This window comes from Gallus gallus, chromosome 3 (assembly GCF_016699485.2).
Source record: "Gallus gallus isolate bGalGal1 chromosome 3, bGalGal1.mat.broiler.GRCg7b, whole genome shotgun sequence".
Taxonomy (NCBI): domain Eukaryota; kingdom Metazoa; phylum Chordata; class Aves; order Galliformes; family Phasianidae; genus Gallus; species Gallus gallus.
The window spans coordinates 98,267,905-98,288,114 of NC_052534.1; the positions used below are offsets into that span (position 1 = coordinate 98,267,905).

General features: G+C 34.4%; 1 long non-coding RNA gene across 1 annotated transcript; it reads right to left on the bottom strand.

Moving 5' to 3' along the window:
- Nucleotides 1-10,931: 10,931 nt before the first annotated feature.
- LOC124417843 lies at nt 10,932-19,110 on the bottom strand. Its single transcript, XR_006938812.1, has 3 exons — nt 18,707-19,110; nt 13,381-15,869; nt 10,932-12,445 (listed from the first exon to the last, which is right to left on the bottom strand). It is a non-coding gene; the product is annotated as an uncharacterized LOC124417843 (long non-coding RNA).
- Nucleotides 19,111-20,210: the final 1,100 nt, after the last annotated feature.

Below are 20,210 nucleotides of genomic sequence, written 5' to 3' on the forward strand. Positions count from 1 at the left end.
CTGTCGGAGTTAACATTTCCATTTCCATCAGTAAAGATATTGACAAATTATATTATATCTATGACAAATTATATTATATCTATGGAATCTGTTTACATTCTTCAGTCTAGCAGTCTAGGGTAAATATTTACATCTAAGTAATTCATTGCCATTGAAGTACTGTCTTGTACTGTGACTGCAGGGTTAGGTTACTTGCAAATCCTGCTTTTGTGCTACGTTTCAAGTTTTCTGTTAGCTACTTGGGGAGCTGCTCTATTGAAACTTTTGCTTGGATACTATATTCCTTGTCATTTCAAAATGCAATCTTTTGAATTGCTTTGAGGCTAACATTTTATTAAAAACTTGTTTCATGTTCTCTTGAAGCATAGAGAGCCTTTGTGGAATGTTTTACTGGCATGACTGAATTGTTTGCTGGTTATTGGCTGGGCACGTAGGTGCAGAAGTACAGGAATGGGTGGCAAAATAGGTTTTATCTCCATCAGCTTTGTATTTCCGTGTTACTTTGTTTTCATTTTTTTGGACTCTAAAAATATCTGTATGCAATTTGAAAATGAGAAAAACCTTTGTATTATATATATATATATTTAGGGCAATATTATGCTACATTGATTTCAGATTGAAATCTGGTTGTAACAAGATACGGCCTTCAGGGTGTGACAAGAAATGGCCTTCAGTCTGTGCAGAGTGTGCATAATGTTAATTATCCTGCCTGATTTAATTTTAGTATCTTTCATATTCAGGTAAGTGATGTGCAGAAATCTGTCAGAGTTTATAGACCTCTTTATGCGATGTGTTGAACAGCTGTATCTCCAACCAAAGTTGGCTGAAGCTGAGAGAATGCTGGATCTCACTGGAGACATGCAACATCTTGTAGGATCAGGTACCTCAGCCCCCTCCCCCCGCCTCCCAAGTTTCCAAATCTGTCTTTTCAACTACAGAAGAAGTAGGGGACTGTGATATCTACTGTGACTTTCATTGTTATTTTCTATGAAAGTTTTCTACTAGAGTAGTGTAGAAGTGTTCTGTCCATAATTTTACTTGGCTGTGATGAGGAAAAAAAAAAAAAGGTATGTGTTGATGCTTATATTTTGTAAATGGTGTCTTTTCTGCTTTATATCCCTGGAGAAAGATGATGATCTCAGTCCAAAAGGATTAATCCAGAAATATGTAGGGAGGTATGATTGGGCTACTAAGCTGAGAGCAGTTTCACTGCAGAAATAGGTTTGAAAGGATAATAATGTATGACTAGAGTGTAATCATGTGTTGCTGTTTGTTCATGAATGTCAGTGTTTCCATGGCAAATCTGGAATTTATTCACTTAATTATTATGAAATATGAAACTTCTCTGCTCTCGGAGTTCAAATATGACAAGTAAAAGAAGCCCTACATTCATGGATCCTCTGAATGCTAGTTTGATCTGTCATTTTTTTATTTTTATTTTCCAGTTTTACTGTAAAGAAAATTAATACTGGAATCAGATATTTCACTGAACAGCTTGTAAGTGAAAAGAAAACATTAGGTTTGGAAAAAGGCAGCGAGCTAGGAATCTTCTGTTACTTGGAGTGCCAGTGGATTTACTCCCAGTTTATATAAACTACTAGTCCTGCAATTTTTTTTAAGAAAGTAATTGTGGCACTGTGTATTCTCTCTTTTGCAATATAATATTAATTTGTATATAATACAGATCCCTTGTGAAATTATTCTTTTTCCATATATTGAAATGTCATCATGCCTTGCAAAGTAATCATTATTTGAACCATGTTTACTTTTGGGAAAGAAACTATAATTTGTCTGATAGCATTTATACTTGAGCAGGTAGTCATATACACTTTCATTTCTTAATTTTAAATATTTTACATCATTAACAAACCTACTCAGGTGGTTATCCAGACAAATCATCAGCATAGGCTATACAGATTGAGATTATTGAGATTATGATTTTATATGATGATGCTTCATTTTTTCTTTTCTTCTTTTTTAAAAGAATATATTTCTTTGAGGAATTCTGGGTGTTTCTGGTTCTGCAGATGATTCACACATAAAACCATTTGCTTCCGCAGGTGTTTGTAATATCAGGTCCTTTATCATAAAAGGTCTATCCCCTTCATCTGGCATTTACTTGAGGTTAAAATTGAGGAGTAGGTCTAGCCAACATCCTGACCATCAAGTTCACACAGAATTCAATGGAAAATTTATGTACATTATGTTTACCAGAAGAGCCTTAATTGCATATTCTTGCTTGTACATATAGTAATTATCTATGCAATTCTGGCATTTTCCTAGGTAAAGTGGGTTAATGCTTTTCAAACTTTTTTTTCCCCACTTGTGTGGCTGTGTGGGTACAAGTGTTGGACATTGATAGGTGGGGAATTAGCATATGGGCCTGAGTCTCTGAAGTGCCAATCCCCTGCTGTTCTAATAGGAACTCAGAATTTTAAACTAATGGGAGTACAACAGAAAAAAGGTGGGAGAGTTAGTTAAACTTCAGACTTTAAGATGTTCGTAGCTAAACTTGAAATGCTGTTACTCCTTTTTCTTCTCCATGGTGAATGAGGGTGAGTAACTGTGTACCCCTCATGCACAAAACCATTCCCACTATGGAAACTCCTGATACTATCCAGGCAAAATAGTCAGTGAAATAAGCTGTGTCATCAGCCTTATGTTGCAAATAATTTTTCTAAGCTTAAACACTATTTGGATACGGAGTGACACTGGCAATCTACTTTGAGAAGTTGCATGAAGTCATGAACTGAACAGTGTAAGTAACTTAGAAATGAAAGACCTCAATCGTCTTTCTTTCCACTTCCTATGTAGGAGAGGTTAGAGCTTGTTACCAGTTTATGTAAATCAAAAAATAACCCTACTTCAAGAACACAATCCTGTGGGTGGGCTTTACATCTGAATGAAATGATCAGGCCCTAGAATTAGTTCTAATGTAACACTGTCATCGCTATAAGAAAACCTATATCCAATGGCATGAGTAAATACAGAGTGCCACATCATGACCCTCCTTCACAGCAGAGTACTTTACACTACAGAAGGAATAGTCCTCATAAGTTATTTAATGTGAGTAAACATATCACAATCTGGTCTCAAAACAAATGATCTATTTCCATATGTTCCCATTGTTTCCATGTGCCCTTTCAGTCAGTTGAAAGCAATATAAAGACTGAGTCTGCAAAATATGGTAATTGTTTGTAAATATTTAAACAAATTTATATGCATATTGATATACAACTAATATATATAATATTGTAAATATGTATATGTATGCATACAGTGTGTGTATATATTATGCATATGCACGCACAGGAAGTCTTGACTGTTTTGTTAGTATTGGTAATAAATGGCAGTCATTTCTGTATGTATATTAACTGTGCAACAAATGGATACCCAAGGCTATACTGACAGGATTTAAACACTATTCAGTATTTGTTCTTTAGGGTATGCCATGCTCTTCTGACATCAAGATAAGTTAATTAAATATGTGGGTTTTGATGTATTGCTACTTACTGCAGGAAAAATATCAAGGAGCACTACACTTTGCAATAATTAAGTATCCTTTTAGTATGAACTATGCTGCTACTAACTTGTGTGTTCATAAATAAATAAAAAATGCCCCAGTAACGTATCTATCCATCCTCTCTTTGGCATATGTTAATGATAGTGCCACAATTTTTTTTTACTAATTTAAACTTTTTGTTTGTTTGTTTTGCTGTAATGTTTTGGAAGCATAACACTGAATTTAGCTGTGTTCTGTTATTTAGCCATGCTCACCCCTTGTTGTATAGTTGTTTGAAAGTAAAGCGGCAGCTGGCTTTTCTTGACTTGTCTCAAATATGTCTTATTTGAAAAGCTAGAAGGTGAGACTTTGAAGAACACAGCTGAGTTGGCTCTTTCCTCACTGAACACACTGTTGACCTTTCACCAAATTATTTGGGCCACAGCTAGGCTAACCTGTCTGCTTTTGGAAATCTTACTTTATGGATACAGGGTGAAAATGAGATCTGTCAAGAACAGTGAGTACTTTGAAAATAATAAGTAAATAAAAGCATTGCTGCTGAAAATAGGTCTAGTATAACAGAACATGGGCAACCCTGACATTGCTGGTAATTACAATATCTGAGTAAGCATCAGCACCAGTTACTGTTAAGAAACTTGTGTTTCATGCTACAACTTCATTTAACAGAGATGGCTTAGACGAATGCAGTATCCGTTAATATTTACCATATAACTATATGATAGAACTCTGTTTATTTGCATGTATGACACAATCTTACTTTATCTTTACATTCAAACTTTGTTGCATGGTGTCTGCCTACCTTACAAGGTTTCTGGATCAGTATTTCTAGCCTGTCCTGGCTTTATATCATTGATTCCTCAGCTAGGTGTAATCAAAGGTCATTAATATTGAAAAGTTCACTTTAATTGACTTACTTTAATTATGGCAATATAAAAGAGTGTCAAGTGCTAGACTCCTACAGAAATAATCAGTTAATATGTGGATTCAGTATTTCCTGTGTCCTTTTAGCTCTAGTTAAGGACTGTAAAAGAGTTCCCTACATCTTTATCTCTCTTTCAAGGTGAAGAAATATGTTAAAATAGATGGGCAGAGGAACAAGCTTCTTTAAAAAAAAAAAAAAGGCAGAAATCTTGAACTGTTCTTTTATACTTATGATTTGCATACAGATTAACTCAGAAACGTGCAGGTAAAATTCTCACTTATGGTAGGAGCACCGATTATAGAAATGATACCCTTTGAATTTTGACATACTAAAAGCTTGCATATATATGCTTAATCATTTTCTTTTCCATTTTCTGGCATGCTAGCTACTTTTTTAATCCATAGGAGCCTGAAGTTGAGTTCTCTGTGTGCTGATTATGTACCCTAGCAGAAACAGAAATGTCAAATGTTTGCATAATGTGAATGATAACAGAAGACCTCTCTTGAATTTCATTTTCCTAAAATCATTTATTTCATGCATACCTTTGAGTATGCATGAGATTAATGACTTTCCTAAGAGTAATGTCCAAGATAATGTAAATGAAAATAAAGCTGAAACATAACATGTTAAAGGAAGAATTGTTTTTTATGTTAAGCTATGGTCAAATATTTCTTACTTCCTTGAAGTAAGAGTAAGATATGTATTGATATTTAAGAAGCAGTTCTGTTTGCAAGATCCATAGACCTCTTTTCTGTACAGGAGTGCTTTACTGAATAAAATAATGCCAAAGAACAAGAAAATGTAGGATTTTGAGTAAGACAGAATCAACATATTCGCACAAAAGTTCTAGTCCCATTTCAAATCTTAATAGAAATTGTTTCTGACCAAATAACTCAAAAATATGAGATGCTTAGTTTTTTATTAGTTTTGTTCATAATGGTTAGTGTTTTACAGATACAGACATTTTGGTGCTTTATCTTCTCAGTACTTCACTGAAGATCTCTCAAACTATTTTGTGTGTGTGTATGATTTTTTTCTGTTGTGTTTGTTTTTGAATTAACAAGTATGTAAAAAAAAAAAAAAAAAAACAGACACCTGAAAATGAAAACCTTAAGGCCACCCCAGTCAAAAAACAAATGCTGAAGACAGCTTCAGTGGAGCTTGGGAAATATTATTCACATATTTTATTTGCAGCTATGAAAGCTCATTAAAATATTATAAAACACAATTGAGTATTGTGTTTTGTAAAGCATTAAATAAAGTAGGATTTTTAAACATACAAGTGTAATACATTTAAAACGGTTGCTGCTAAGCAGTTTAACTTGAAGTGAACCCACTGTATCTTGAATGCAAGATGCAGAGGTTACAAAAAAAAAAAGTATTTCTTAAATCTGATTTCAGCCAATCTACCCTTTCTTGGTGTGGTTTCCATTATCATTCAAATAAATATCTCTATGTACTCTAATGCTTGTAGCATCTCTGTTATTATTTGTGTTTGTCTGTGAGAATGACTTTGTATGATCACAACCAACCACAAAGATGTAAGCATCTCTGTTATCTGTACATTGAGTGTGATCATAAACGGTTAGCCAGGAATAAGGCAGTAGAGAAATCAGTGTAACTTTGCACAGAATAAAAATAAACCAGAGTTGATAGGTAAGGGAATTATTCTCCTGCAAATGACATTTCATCTAGTGTATGAATGGAGAGAATGCATAAACGAATGATGCAAATGCGTAAGAGAGTAGAGGTAAAAAAAAAAAAACACCAGTTTTAGTACTTACCAGATATACAGAGTAGTGTGCTGGAGAGGGCTCAGTGGAGCACGTAATCATGGAATCAGAGAATTACTGAGATTGGAAAAGATTTTTACAGTCATAAAGTACAACTATCAACTTGTCTGAGTCCATTAGTGCCACATCCACACATCTCTTAAATATCTCCAGGGGGTGGGCACTCCATTGCTTCCCTGGGCAGACTGTTCCAATCCTTGACTACCCTTTGTGTGAAGATAATTCTTCCTAATACACAATCTAAATCTATTGTGGTGTGATCTGAGATAATTTCCTTGCATCCAATCTCTATATTATTCTCATTCTCTCTCTGTTTAATGATTACACAAATGTAATTAACCTAATGCTGAAATAGCTAACAAAGATGAGATGTCCTGAAATAACATGCTTTCTTCTCCCCCAAGAAGAGTGCTATCACTTTAACAAACCTCATATTAATACAGCTTGGTTTACTGAGTTGGAGAATATTTTTGGTCTCAAAACAACGATGACCTTAGATAATTGGTGGATAACTGATAAAACATATCAATCAACAAATGGGCAATTGAAAGAAAATGATCTCATAACTGTTATAAAAAAAAATAAATGGGGAAAAAAAGTTTTAAAAAATTTGAAAATGTCTGCTGAATCGTTTACCTAATTCTAATCAAACACAGGAAAATTTGCTACCCTCTAGTAAAATTACAGAACTCGATCAATTATTTGAAGGATATCTGAGAGACTGATTGCCAGAGCATCTGGACAACTTACAATAAATTAAAAACAAATATTAATTACGCAACTATCCATTCAGATGGCTCAATGTGCTTTAGCTGCCTTTTATTCATCTCACAAAGGACCAGCATACTGACATGTTAGTTAATTGAATGCTTGATTGAGCAAGTAAACCTTACATTACACTTTGCAGCCTGCCAAATTTAAATTCTGGTGGCCTGCCAGAGGAATAGTTTTCCAGTGTGAGAACCACCACTGATATCACTGTTATCTTAAAAAATACAAGTCTGATGGCTCATTTTAAGAGATCTGCAACTGATTTTAGCTTTTATGAGGAGAAATAATGTGAGAGGTGTTCTAATGTGAAGTTGATATCTATGCCACTCAAGGTTTTAAATAGTATAAATAACATCTTCAAACTTGTCTGAACAGAAATATAGTTTCAGCATATATTCACAGAGTTATGATTCATGCTAGCAATAGCAGATTCTGTTAAAAAGAGTAACAGATACATTCTGTATTTTCTGAAAATTCTCAGGTGATTGTAAAGGTAAGCCTTGATTAGTTTTAGTCAACGTACCAGAAGAAAGGCAGAAAAGACTTGAACAACTAGAATAGATTACATTTAAAAGGATGGCCTGGATCCTTTTGGAAATCATCTGGGTAACAATAATAGTAATTTAATATGGTCTGTATTTCTACAGATACCATGTTACGCTCTCAACAGGGAAAATATTTACTTGCTGTCTTCAGAATATATTTAATGATACTTCAAGACCATGCTGGTTGGAGCCCTGAGCAATTTGATCTAGTGAGTGGCAACCCTGCCCACAACAGAGGGATTGGAACTACTCGATTGTTAAGGTTGCTTCCAACCCAAGCCATCCAATGCATGTGTTACTATGATCGTCAGTACTGCAGCAAGACAGCAGATTGTGTATTTGTGGATAAGGAAGTGCAAAAACTGAATCTAACCATTTGAGATTCAGCTAACATATTTTAAGATGAACAACTCAGCTTAGTTGATATTAAAAATAATGTAAGAAAATAAAAAATTAAAAGTTATTCCAGAAATGGTAACATAGCTTTAAGTAATGTCAAATATATTCGAAAGGCTGAAGCCCTGATATTAAACAGAAAAATGCTGAAGCTGTGCAGGAGCTTAAGGCAACCAGAAAGACCATATTTGATCCCTTTGATAGCACTGTACTTTCTCAAGTGCCTAATTGCCCTACTTTGTTCACATGTTCATAGGTGTTTTCACTAACTAGACTCTTGTTTAGTCTTTTGCAAGCAGAGGAGAAAGTTAGCTATTCCATAGCATAATTCACTTTTTAATATCATCTGCAAAGTTTTAATTAACATAATTTCTTAAATTTCCATAGTCTCCTTTGCTTTATTCTTGTGATATATCTTTTAGTCTTTCAGTGTAAGCCTGAAATTCATGTGGGCTATTGGAACATGGTCTATGGCTCATGAGAGTATAATGACATATGGAGATGTTCTGTGAAATCTGTTTATGTATAGCAGAAAAGCTTGCATTTATAGAGGATTGGACATGGCTATTTAAGTGATTCCATTCCTATGGTCCGAAATCAGTTTGCTCCAGCTGGGGATTTGGCACTGAAAAGTGCACTAAGAAGCCTGTCTTTCAGGGTTTGAAACTGCCAGTTTCTATTAGTGGCAACATTGAGTTTATTTTCCCATTTGTGTCTAGTACTTTCGAACTAATTGCCTTCCTGTCCTCTAACTTCAAAGTTAGTGTAGCTGTTGCTTTTCTTCAAAGGAAAGATAATCTTATATGTTTTGATGGTAATGTCATTTCATATTCTGTCAGTGCAAATCTTTTTGACAAGACTGGTGACCTGCGGGTGAGTGCTCGATTCAGGCAGCAGGTGGTAGACCATTTCCCCCTTGTCATGTACTTAGATCAGCATATTATTCTTACAGAAGTGGAGATAAAGGCCACAAACTTTCTAAGACTTAGTCTTACTTTCAAAAATCACAGGAACTCTTAGCCACTTATCTTCATCTTCTTTCCAAAGCAGAAAAGCTACAATTTCATAGGTATGTTGCTCTTGGTCTGACAGTTCCTTATAATGCTTGCAGTCTGGCCTTTTCCCATGATCAGGCAGATTTGGACTCTGGTGAAATGTAGTGATAGCTGTTTTTTTGCTACAACTTGGTATGTGCAATTTACCACAGATCTGATTACAGAAGTCATTTCTTCATTTTCCATGAGCATTCCACTTCAACTCATGTGCCCAGTTACTCCTGGACTAATTATGTACTGACATAAGATATCTCTAATGCAAAAATGATAAAAAAAACTATCAGAGTGTCTAAAGGAGTCCTGCCGTGATGGTGAAGGGTGTAGAGGGAAGGACATATATGCTGTGACTGAGGTCCCTGGGTTTGTGCAGCCCAAGGAGGAGGCTGAGGGGATGCTTCGTTGTGGCTGCAGGGTCATCTGGGGGTTAGGGACAGCTTCTGCACCAGAGGGCAGTGGGCATGGAACAGGCTGCACTGGGCTGTGGGCACAGTCTCAATCTACTAGAGCTCATTATGTGCTTATACAGTGCTCTTAGATATTTAGTTTAATTTTTAAGTAGTATTTTTTTTTTTTAATTTAAAATATTTAATTTAAAAATTCAAGAAATTTTTAAGTTTTTAGGAGTTGGACTTGATGACCTTTGTGGATCTCTTCCAACTCAGAGTATTCTATGATTCTATGAAAATTTGTGTGACTGTGCAGGAGAATCACAGAAAATTTGGAGGCATTATATATACGTATATATCATATATGTACATGTATCTTCACCTTTAAAACAACATCTCTGTGGGGAAAAGCTCTGTATTCCTACACCTATTCCAAGTATCGTTCAATATATATAACTAAGCAGCCATTGAATAAAATATATTAACATCATTTGGAGCCAGAATCAGAACCCCAGACTGCCTGTGAAAGCTGGAAGAGCTTAAGCAAAGTCCATCAGAGTCAATAGACCCCCTTTCATCCATTTCAAAGTGTTTTGACTGAGGGCCAGATTTGCTTCTGAATCTCTCTAGACTGAATTTGTCCATAGCTATACTATGTCTGCAGCTGCCAAGGCACAGAATATGAAAGAAACTACTTAAAACAAGGAAGGCATTGAAGTGTTAATGTTACACAGTTCTCTTGTATCTAAGGTGAATTTATGTAATAAAAAATTATAGCTGCATTTTTGAAATCTCTTGACTTCTGCTTTCTGAGTGTTGAATATTAGATCCTGGCTGACAAATTTTACAATGTAAGACAGACAGGAATATCCTGTTATATATATATATCCTTGTATATCCTGATTTCACTGCTCATCTCTACTTTTACAAGTGTGCTAAGCTGTTATAGGCTCTGATTGATCAGATTTCATAAATCACTCTATCAAATGCCACCAAATAATAACATTTGCTATCAAGAAAGACAAATGAATAAAGAATACCTGGAATTAAAAATGAAATACACAAATCTTAAATGTTCCATTGATGAATTTCATGTTTGACTGAAAAATACCTAATGAAAATGGCTGTCTGAAACATTCCAGCTCCACTCTGCCTCCTGCCCGAGTCATTCCTTATGAAGCATAAAAAACAGATCAGAAACAGAGCAGAGAATGAAACTGAAGTACCACTTACAGTACTATAATGGGTACCAGTTCTATATTCTAAGGGTTAGACTTTACTATTTCTTTCATTAGCAGAAGAATTGACATTTACATTTAAATAGTCCCATATTGAAATTAAAATTTCCTACTTTTGAAAGGATATGATGGTTAAAGTCTGTTTTATTAAGTTGAAATAATTAGGCATTCATTCACTCATAGTGAGTGCATTTTAGAATATATTTTGAAAATGCACATGAGAATTTGAGTACTTCTAAAATCTTTATTATTTTGATGAAAAAACACTTTTTTAGTTGTAAGTAGATATAATTCGTTTTATTTTCTACTTTCATTTATGAATTTGAACATTTTAACAGATTTTTTTTTCTCCTTTCAGATGCCAAACTAAACTTCTGCTGACCAAATAATTCATTTTTAACAATGTCTTCTGAAAATATGATAATCTTTACAGATGGAAAAAAATAGTTTTGATTTAACGGTGATTCTGATCATGGTATCAAAAACAAGGCTAAGCAAGTATTCACACAATCTTCAAAACTGTCCCATTTTCTCCATTATATGTAAGCAACAACTATTGATAATTTGGATCTTAATGTATGTGGTTTCTTTATACCACATGACAGTAATTTACTTTGGAAAGAACTGTAAGCATTCAAAAAATGTATATAATGATATTATAAATATCAATATAAATATAATAAATAATAAATATAAATAAACATGTAAATTTTATATATATATATATATATACATGAGTGCTAGATCCTGGATTTTTCATAAAGAAATAAGAAATTCTATCAAAACTCAATTTGTTGAGTTGCTTACTGCTATCCACTTTAACACAGAATAATCGCCTAATGTTCTTATGATTCTGAACACCAATTGGCAGCCATACCATCTGTTCTTCAATTCAGCAGAAAACACCAATGCAGAATGCATCTTGGGATTCCCTGTAATTCTCTTTATAGAGGGAATCTAATTGGTCAGTTTAGTAGGTTTTTCAAGCACTAAAATACTGCAAATGTCAGTAGTCAGTCTTACAATTCATGATCCCGAATAATCTTTATCAATACATCACTTAGTTGTGGAATGCCAAGTTAGATCTGAATTTTATTTCTCACACATATGCATTCAAGTCCTTTTTTTAGAAACCTTACACTTGCTCATCTGTGAGATGAGAGTAACAGTAACTTTTATGCTACTGCAACTTCCTTAAGCATTTGTGATAGAAGTAAAGAAATAATAATACCACTACCCAGGAAGAGACCAAAATTTCTGAAAGAAAGAATTAAATGTCTGAAGCTTTTAGAATCAACAGAACATCAGTAGAATGATCATCAGACACTATTTCCTACTGTTACCTATTACAAATATAGTGATAACACTGGAGTTGCAGATTTGTCTATTAGATTTGTCAAAATTACTTTTTTGTCCTTGTGTGCATGAGTTTGTCTTTCTCCTTAAGTTCTGGTGGACTTGAGGTGGAAAAAAATAAGATTTTAGGTTATTAAAATATTTGAGCTTGAATTTTATCTTGATTCCAGATTCTCTTTCTAGTAGTTCTCTTTCCGAACTACTAATTTCAACAATAATTTATCAATTTTTTGTCTTCCCAGTGTCTACCACTCTTCCTGCTAAATTTAAATAGATCAGAGAGTCATCTAGTGGCCAAACAGTGGAATTTTGAATAAATTTTCTATTCAGGAGTCTTTGACTGCCATCAGATCTCATGAGGTGCATATCAGATACTGATAGAACGTGATGGTTAGGTATCAGTAGATTGAATTCTCAGGAGGATAAAATAAGAAAGGAGATAAAATCCATCCTCTGCTCCCTGAAATTAAACAAAGAAAAATTATCATAATCATCAGCATCACCACCAACAACAAAATAATAGACAGTTCCCTAGTTTATTGGCTGTTATGATTTATCCTCTCAACGAGGCTTCCTCCCCCTTAGATCAATGAATTGTTGAGTCTTTAAATTAAGTACGTAATTTCAGACAGCCAAATTTTAAGTTATTTACATTTCAATTTTGAAAGGATTTTTGTCATACTGGATCAACCCAGATATTCCTTTAATTCACTAAACAATTTTTTCAAAGTGACCAACAGCAGAAACTGTAAAAGAATACAGAGATATTCATCTTCATATTCTCTCTAATTTTACAAGAGACACAATATTCTTTCCACAATATTTGTTAGAATTAATTGTAATTCTGAACAGTCTACAGAAATTACAAATACTTACTCATACTTTGTTTCCAATTAAGTACTTGTCTCAGAATTTTCCATGGTTTGATATCCTACTTCTATTTCTCATGTAAAATATGTTCTTATTCTATACTGCAAGAAGTTCCTAATCCTCTATCAATAATATTCTGTCCTTACATATTTTTCACTATGCTAAGAAAGGCAAATGTAGTATATGTTTATTATCAGTTTTTCTAAGGTTCATTTTTGTGATTGTCTTCTGAATCTTTCAATTTTAATAGTGACTATCTTCTGATTTTTAGATACCTGAGACATCTCCAAGGTTCTATACTAATTTACATCATTATTTCTGTACAAAGTTCCCTGAGTACACAGTATTTTCTATACATCTTAATATCTTGTTCATGTTAAGATTCCTTAAGTAAATTCTAAAGAAGTTCTTAAATTCTTAAAAAAAATTATTTCTTTCGTACAGATTATAAACAATACTGGAAGACCTTTCATATTAAGGTCAGTAGTAACAGAACAGAAGAGGTGGCTTAGAGACATAACTTACAAGGGTGCTTTAATAGTTTCTTTATCCTCAGAGTTCAACTGTCAGTTCGTGTTACAAACACTGAATTCAAGAACCTGGCAACATATAGACAAAATTTCAAATTAGTTCCAGAAAATGATTTTTTTTTTCCCACAGTAATTTAAAATATTTTATAGTTCTGTTTTCAGAAGAAAGCAATAAATGAACTGCAGGCTTTCAATTATTAGAAGGTTAAAGAAGCTGTTAGGTCTTAACCAAAAATGGCAGCAATAATTCAGTGTTACACAGAAATTAAAGTAATTACAGCTCATAAATAATACTGTAGCAAACTTGCTACATTAATTTGAAACATTTTCTACAGTCATTTATGTAATGCTTAGCTAGGTCTGAAAATTTGGACTTTCATTTGCAAAATACTATATACGCTGCTTTAATGTCTGCTTTCATTTTCTCCCACATCTCTCTTCTTCTCTAAAGCCCACCCAAAACATTGGATTACTGCTTCATTTGAACTTGGAATGGTCTTCAGTGGGTTCAAGTCAACAAGCTTTCATTTTCTACCACTTCTTCTATCGAGAGACAAACTGAATTGTACTTTGGTGCTCTGAGGAGGCAAGCTGGAAGTGAGAAAAGTGCAGCATATGTTTTGTGCTATCATTGGGCAGATTTGCTAAGAATGATGGAGTAAAAATGCTACTTCACTGTTCCTCTAAGTGATGAATGTTATAATTGTTGTGATGGGGCACTCACGATGCTGTCAAAGCACTGGCAACCTTGGACAATGATGCTGGTGTGAGCTTACAAAAAATACAGTAGTGCACAATAACACATAGTTCGCGTTTTCTCATTTCCTGTTCTTTCTGTCATCTTTGTCCCTTCACTGTAAAATAATATGGTCATGTCTCCAGACACCCGTGTAGGATAACTTCAGTAATTCTGCCACCAGCAGTGGACACACAGCTGTAAATAAATTCAGCTTTCTTTATCAGACATTGGTAGAGATGTGATATCAAATAAAGAATGGTTTCTTGGTTCATCCTGGGTAGTGAGAGGTGTTTATGACCCATCGTGTCCACATTAGAGGTATATAACAATTTTATGTTATGCTACTTGACCAATAGAAAGCCACAGGCTTTCCATGGCTTTTTAGGCTCCAAAAACATCAGACAAATCTTGCAGATATTCCAGAGATTACATTCTATGTTGTGTAAACCTGGTCACATCAAAACTCATAGATAAATAACACATTATCATCCTTATGGGCCACACTGATAGAACGTGTCATTTAATTTAACCTTCAAAACATCCTCGCTCTCCCCCAGATTCAATTTGTGAATTCAGCAGGGAATATCATTACTGAACAATGAGTGCTCCTCAGAAAAAAGCCAACATAGTAAGCTTGGAGAATAAGCAGCCTTTTCAGTTTTCTCTTACTAAAGCACCCTTGTAAATTTTCTTGAACTGTGATAAAAAAAAGACAGCTGCATTCAAGAAGAGTAAGGCAGTGAGAGTCACAAGGAGCAGTTATTCTCTGTAAGACAGAAGGCAGTTCTTTTACTTTATCATCAGTAGGGGTCCAAAATACTGTTGGTGCTGGCAAGGACCTAACTGCCTGTTAAAAAGTGCCCTAGGGAGGATAATCCAGTCTTGTCTTAGACATGAAAATATTAAAATCCCAGAAACAGCATCACTGTGTGATTTCACTCTAAAACTGATTTCAAAGAGAGTGCTAGTGTCAGCTGGTATGGAAAGACAAGAGGTTTAAAGTGTTTCTACAGCCTGCTCTTTATTTTTTTCCTCTTCTTCTGTATTCTCAGGGAAATACATGCTTTGTTTCCATTTATAGTATCTAACGTGTAATTATCCCTAAACTATGAGTGGCAATTGAGTCAGGCTGTCTTAAGCACACACAAATTGCTAAATAAATAAATAAAAGCCTAGTTTTCTAAAGAACAAATTGACAGCAGGAGAATGATGTGAAATTCAGTGATTGGGGGAGTAAATAGTTATGTGGCTACATATTCTAAAGATTTGATGTGATCAGCAGTATCCACAATTACACAGTAAGTTTGTCAAAAAGTGCTAATGGAAGTACTAATGGCTAGAGAACTGAAAGAGCTTGGCCTACAATATGAAAAAGCTGACAAGTTACTTTTATGTTTTAGCATGAGAGAATCTGTCATAAATAAAGGCTAATAAGATCTTGAGGAAATATTTGAGCTTTTTTTCCACAGCATCTGCTGAGCACCAATGAAATGAGACATTCCTCTGTCCACTTGTTGAATATGGTGTAGATGGAGTGCTCCCCTTCCAGCAGAAGAATTTTCATTGAAGTTGTAGAGTATCCCAGGGTGTGAAAATCTGTAGTGTCTGATGCTGAGATCCTTTAAACTCTTTTCATACAAGGAGTTACACAGTTCTTGCTTCTCTTGGCAGGTGTCAACTTTGATCTGCTTCCAAAGTGTTCAGCAGTCTAAACTGCTTGTAAAGAGAAGAGTTTCCAGTGGTTCCTAAATCACAAAATAAGAATTAGGCAGAAACTATATGCAGCGCAGACTTTTATTATTCAGTCTAGGAAGATAATAAATATCAGCTACGTGAGTCTGGAGGAACTGGAAAATCTAATCTTCTGCAAATCTGCAAGTAAGACATCAATGACCATAACACAATTAATACCAGTAAGATAGCAAACACTATAACATCATAACATTTTCCCTCATTGTCCCTCTTGACCTACTGGGAGAAGGAAGATCAAAGCATGAGATCCATAAACGATGAGATCCATAAAAGGTAGCTTACACTGACCACTGCACAGTGGCTCCAAGTTTACAAACCGCTCATGGAAAGCTCCACAGACCCTTGGCTGTCAGACACCTTAATCTTCATCTTGGTTGCCAAAAGAGTTTCTCCTTCTCATGAGTAAATAACTGAACAAGCACAACTCAATTTAAATACTCCAACATTTTGTGAAAACCTCAGGCAGGGACTGACAACTTAGTGTTTTTTCTTATGTCTGCGGGATTTAAATGAATTAAATAAGGATTTAAACAATTTAAGGGATTTCAAGAACTGGAGAGTTATACATCTGATCAGTGATTCATATTGGTGTGTGAGTAGAAACTGATATTTGTCTTTTAAATTTTTAACATTTTTTTAATTGTCATATCTCTTTCTACTTGAACTTCTTATTTATGTTCTGTTTCTTATTCATCTAAGCATTTAAGAAAATTTAGTATTAGCATATATTCAGAAAAAATCCTCTTCTACACATATTACATAACAATAAAAAAAAATCAGTGGGAAATAAAACATAAGTATCTAATATTTTAAAAGTGTTTAAATATGGAAAATATCATCAGAAATCAACAGCTTCCACTGACAGGCAATACAACACACACTTCACCTGTTTAAATTAAATGCTTGAAAGCTCTATGTCTCTTCTGTAAACATCAACTGGATATTTTCAGCCTTCATAATTTTGGAATCCATTAATTCTGTTTTTCAGTGAAATAGCATATTAATCTATGTGAAACTTATTAATCTATTTTTTTTCATGAAGACAATTGAACTTGGATATAAACTGTTCTCTGACTTATGTTTTCCTTGGGGAAGGGAAAGGAATCTAACAATACTTTGGAGACATTATGTTTAAAAATTATTTGTATTTACAGAATAACTTTTTCAAAACAATTACATTTACTTCTGGTATTCATTTACCTCTAGAAGTGATTAAATGTCTTGCTTCATTGCTGTCACTCAGATGATTCTTAACTCAGTCTTTAGCCTCAGAAAGGCTTGTGATCATGTTCTTTGAGCTGTCAGAAAATGTGCGGCATTGGAAGTATCTAAAACGTCCTCATATATCTTTTTACAGACACAAAACTTTGGGAGTTTTGCTATAATGTGCACATTGCATCTAGTGCAATTTAGTAATATAAAGACTGTGATATAATTCGGAGTCTAAAAATATTCCAAAAAAAATCTGTAGACGGGTCTTTTCTCAAAGTGATTTAAACTTCAAAAGTAGAGAACAGGTTTGAGATTTCATTCCCTCTGCTATTTGGGAGACTCCATTTCATTTGAATGCAGCATTATATAGTTTCTTAATGGACAAAGCAACCAAATTTCCATAACAATGCTGTGCGGGCATAGATTGTGTGACTGTATAATGCAATCATGCACATTTCTTTTTAAAACTATGTGCTTTTGTTCTCTTGATTACAAATAAAGATATTCCTAGGAGCAAATCTTCAAACTGAAAAATTGCACAATTTACTATTCATTCATATTCTGAGTCAACAGTTTGCCTTGTTGGTCTTTTTTTTCTTTCCTTGTGGTTTTGGGTTTTCTTTTCCCTTCTTTTTCTTTTTTCTTTTTCTGTTTTTTATTTATTTATTTATTTTATTTAACGTGCAAAATGCTCAAGACCTGCAGGTAAACTTACTCGGAGTCCTTTCTTCTACTGAAAAATAATCATACATAGCTATCTTTGATACTTACAATTTTCCAACAAAGAAAATGAAAAGTATTTGCAAATACTCTCCACTATCTACCTAGACTGCATACTCAGGTGCATTGTTTGTTAATCTGAGGCCTGTGGGAGGTAATGGTCTGCACCTGCACAAGTGAAATTAAATCAATTTTGCTAGTGATTTCAATAAAAGCAGGATTAAAATCATATCTAATTTCCTTGCCACTTTCCATTGTCTAGCAAGAGGAATTATTCAAGTACCTAAGCATAGCTGTGTTTTTCTCTTTCAGATGTTGTAGGGTACCTGAGGCATCAGCCTCGCACTGGCAGACATAACACAAGAGCTTTGCAGAAAACCCACTCTATTTTGGAGTGATGGTGTAAGCCAAATGGAAATGGCATTTCAAACACTGAAGTCTCATATTTAGGCATTTGATATCACAGCTGAGAAAGGCCATCACCCAAAGCAGGGACTGGTGTCTCCAGAAGTTATTCATTCCACTAGAATAGGCAAAAAAGTGGATGAAAGTTTGTCTCCAATGGCCATAAACAGAGCTTAACTGACTATTCTCAGTTAGATGTTTTAGTTTACATAGCTGAAGTTAAATGATGCCTTGTATCTCTGGAATAAGACTCGAAGAGAATCATTACAAAAATATTTAAGTGCTTGCTTCTTTTATCTGAAAAGCTTATCTTCCTTCCACAAAGAGCTAAACTCTCAGCTATGTGAGTGTAAATACATGAACAAAAAGTTTAGTTTTAAATTATGCAAAGTAAATCAGAGCTGAACAGTTAGAGCAATTGTAACATACTAATGAATTATTCACAAAGGATAGAAGGGATGGGCAAGACAGGAGGGGAAGGAAAGTTACTCACAGCAGCAGGCTTGAACCTAGATGATCTTTATGGCCTCTTCTAATGTGAGCCGTTTTATGATTCTATGAACTGTAGCTATCAGCTACAGAGGGCTGTTTGTTTGGGTTGGTTTTTGTTTTGTTTTTGTGTGTGTGTGTGTTTTGTTCTATTTTTCATGTCAAGCTACTGCATTTAGTATTCTTATCTGTTGAGGTTCTTGGCTCAGTCCCTGTTATGTTAAGCAAGTGTTCAGCTGTCACACAGGTACTTGCAAACACAAAGCGGAAAAACTGAGTTCATTAATGATAGAGAAGGATAAATCACCCTGTGTTACTTTTTTTAGTGTTATTTTCTGCCCCAAAGGACTAAATGGGTTTTATGCATCCCATTTCTGTGAAAGAAAAAAGAAAGTTTCAAAAGATTCATATCCCACAAATGACAAATTACAATCTTCTTTCTTAGGATGGTATTTTTACCTTCTCTGACAGAATGCTACACCACATCAACCAGTAAGTATACTGACTTTAACTGAACTGTACATAAATAAAATGTTACTTCCTGTATGATTTGGCCTTGCTTTTAGTTTTCACTTCTGCCAATGAAGAAGAATGTAATTGAAATGTCAATATCCTTTCTTAGCAAAATGGCTGAGTAAAGGATTATTTTTAAGAGCCATGGGGTCTACCAGAAGGAAATATATGATATGTTTTAAATATTTCTCTTAATTTTTGTTGGACATGAAGGAAAATAAAAGAAATGTACATTGTTTTTTTCCACTGAAAGATAATGTTACCGTAGGAATCTTCCTAACAAGTCTATTTAGGAAAACAAACAAACAAATAAACAAACAAAAACATTTTGCACATTGTTAGAGGAGAACAAGAATAGGAAAGAAACTATATGGATTTTTTGACAGAGAATCATGGAATTGGAAATAGAGTATGTCTGATATGGACACCATTCTGACGACCAGTGGACCCTGTAGGTCTATACTACCATGTACTTGATCTACAATGTCTTTACCGTCAGCTAGCTCAGGAGCCTTCTCAGGCAAGCATTAAATCATTTATTTCTTACCACTCTTCTTAACCATGTGGAGTATAGTCCTGAAGAAATGATGATTTCTTCCTCTCTTAATCTTCTCTTTCATTCGTTGCACCCACTGCACTAATGTTCACATGTAAAAGGCTTTTCTGTGCTGAGAAAACATCCTGAGAAATTCCATCTCATTTCAGCCAAGAAGGAACAGACTGCTGATTGATTCACAGAGGTCTGTAGTAGCCCTTGAAATAGAGGATTACAAAGGGGAGCAAGATAGCTTATTGAAAATCCAAAAGGGCAACTATATGGAGCAATGAGCTATGTTTGTTTTTTTTTTTTCCATAAATAAGTAAATGAATGAATAAATAAATAAATAAATATTGAGACAATGTTCCTGTGTCTATCATTTAATGTTATATGCTGCCCCTGGAGGAAAAAAAAAATCATGTTCTCTCTTTCCTTCTTTCTTTCCCTCCTTCCATCC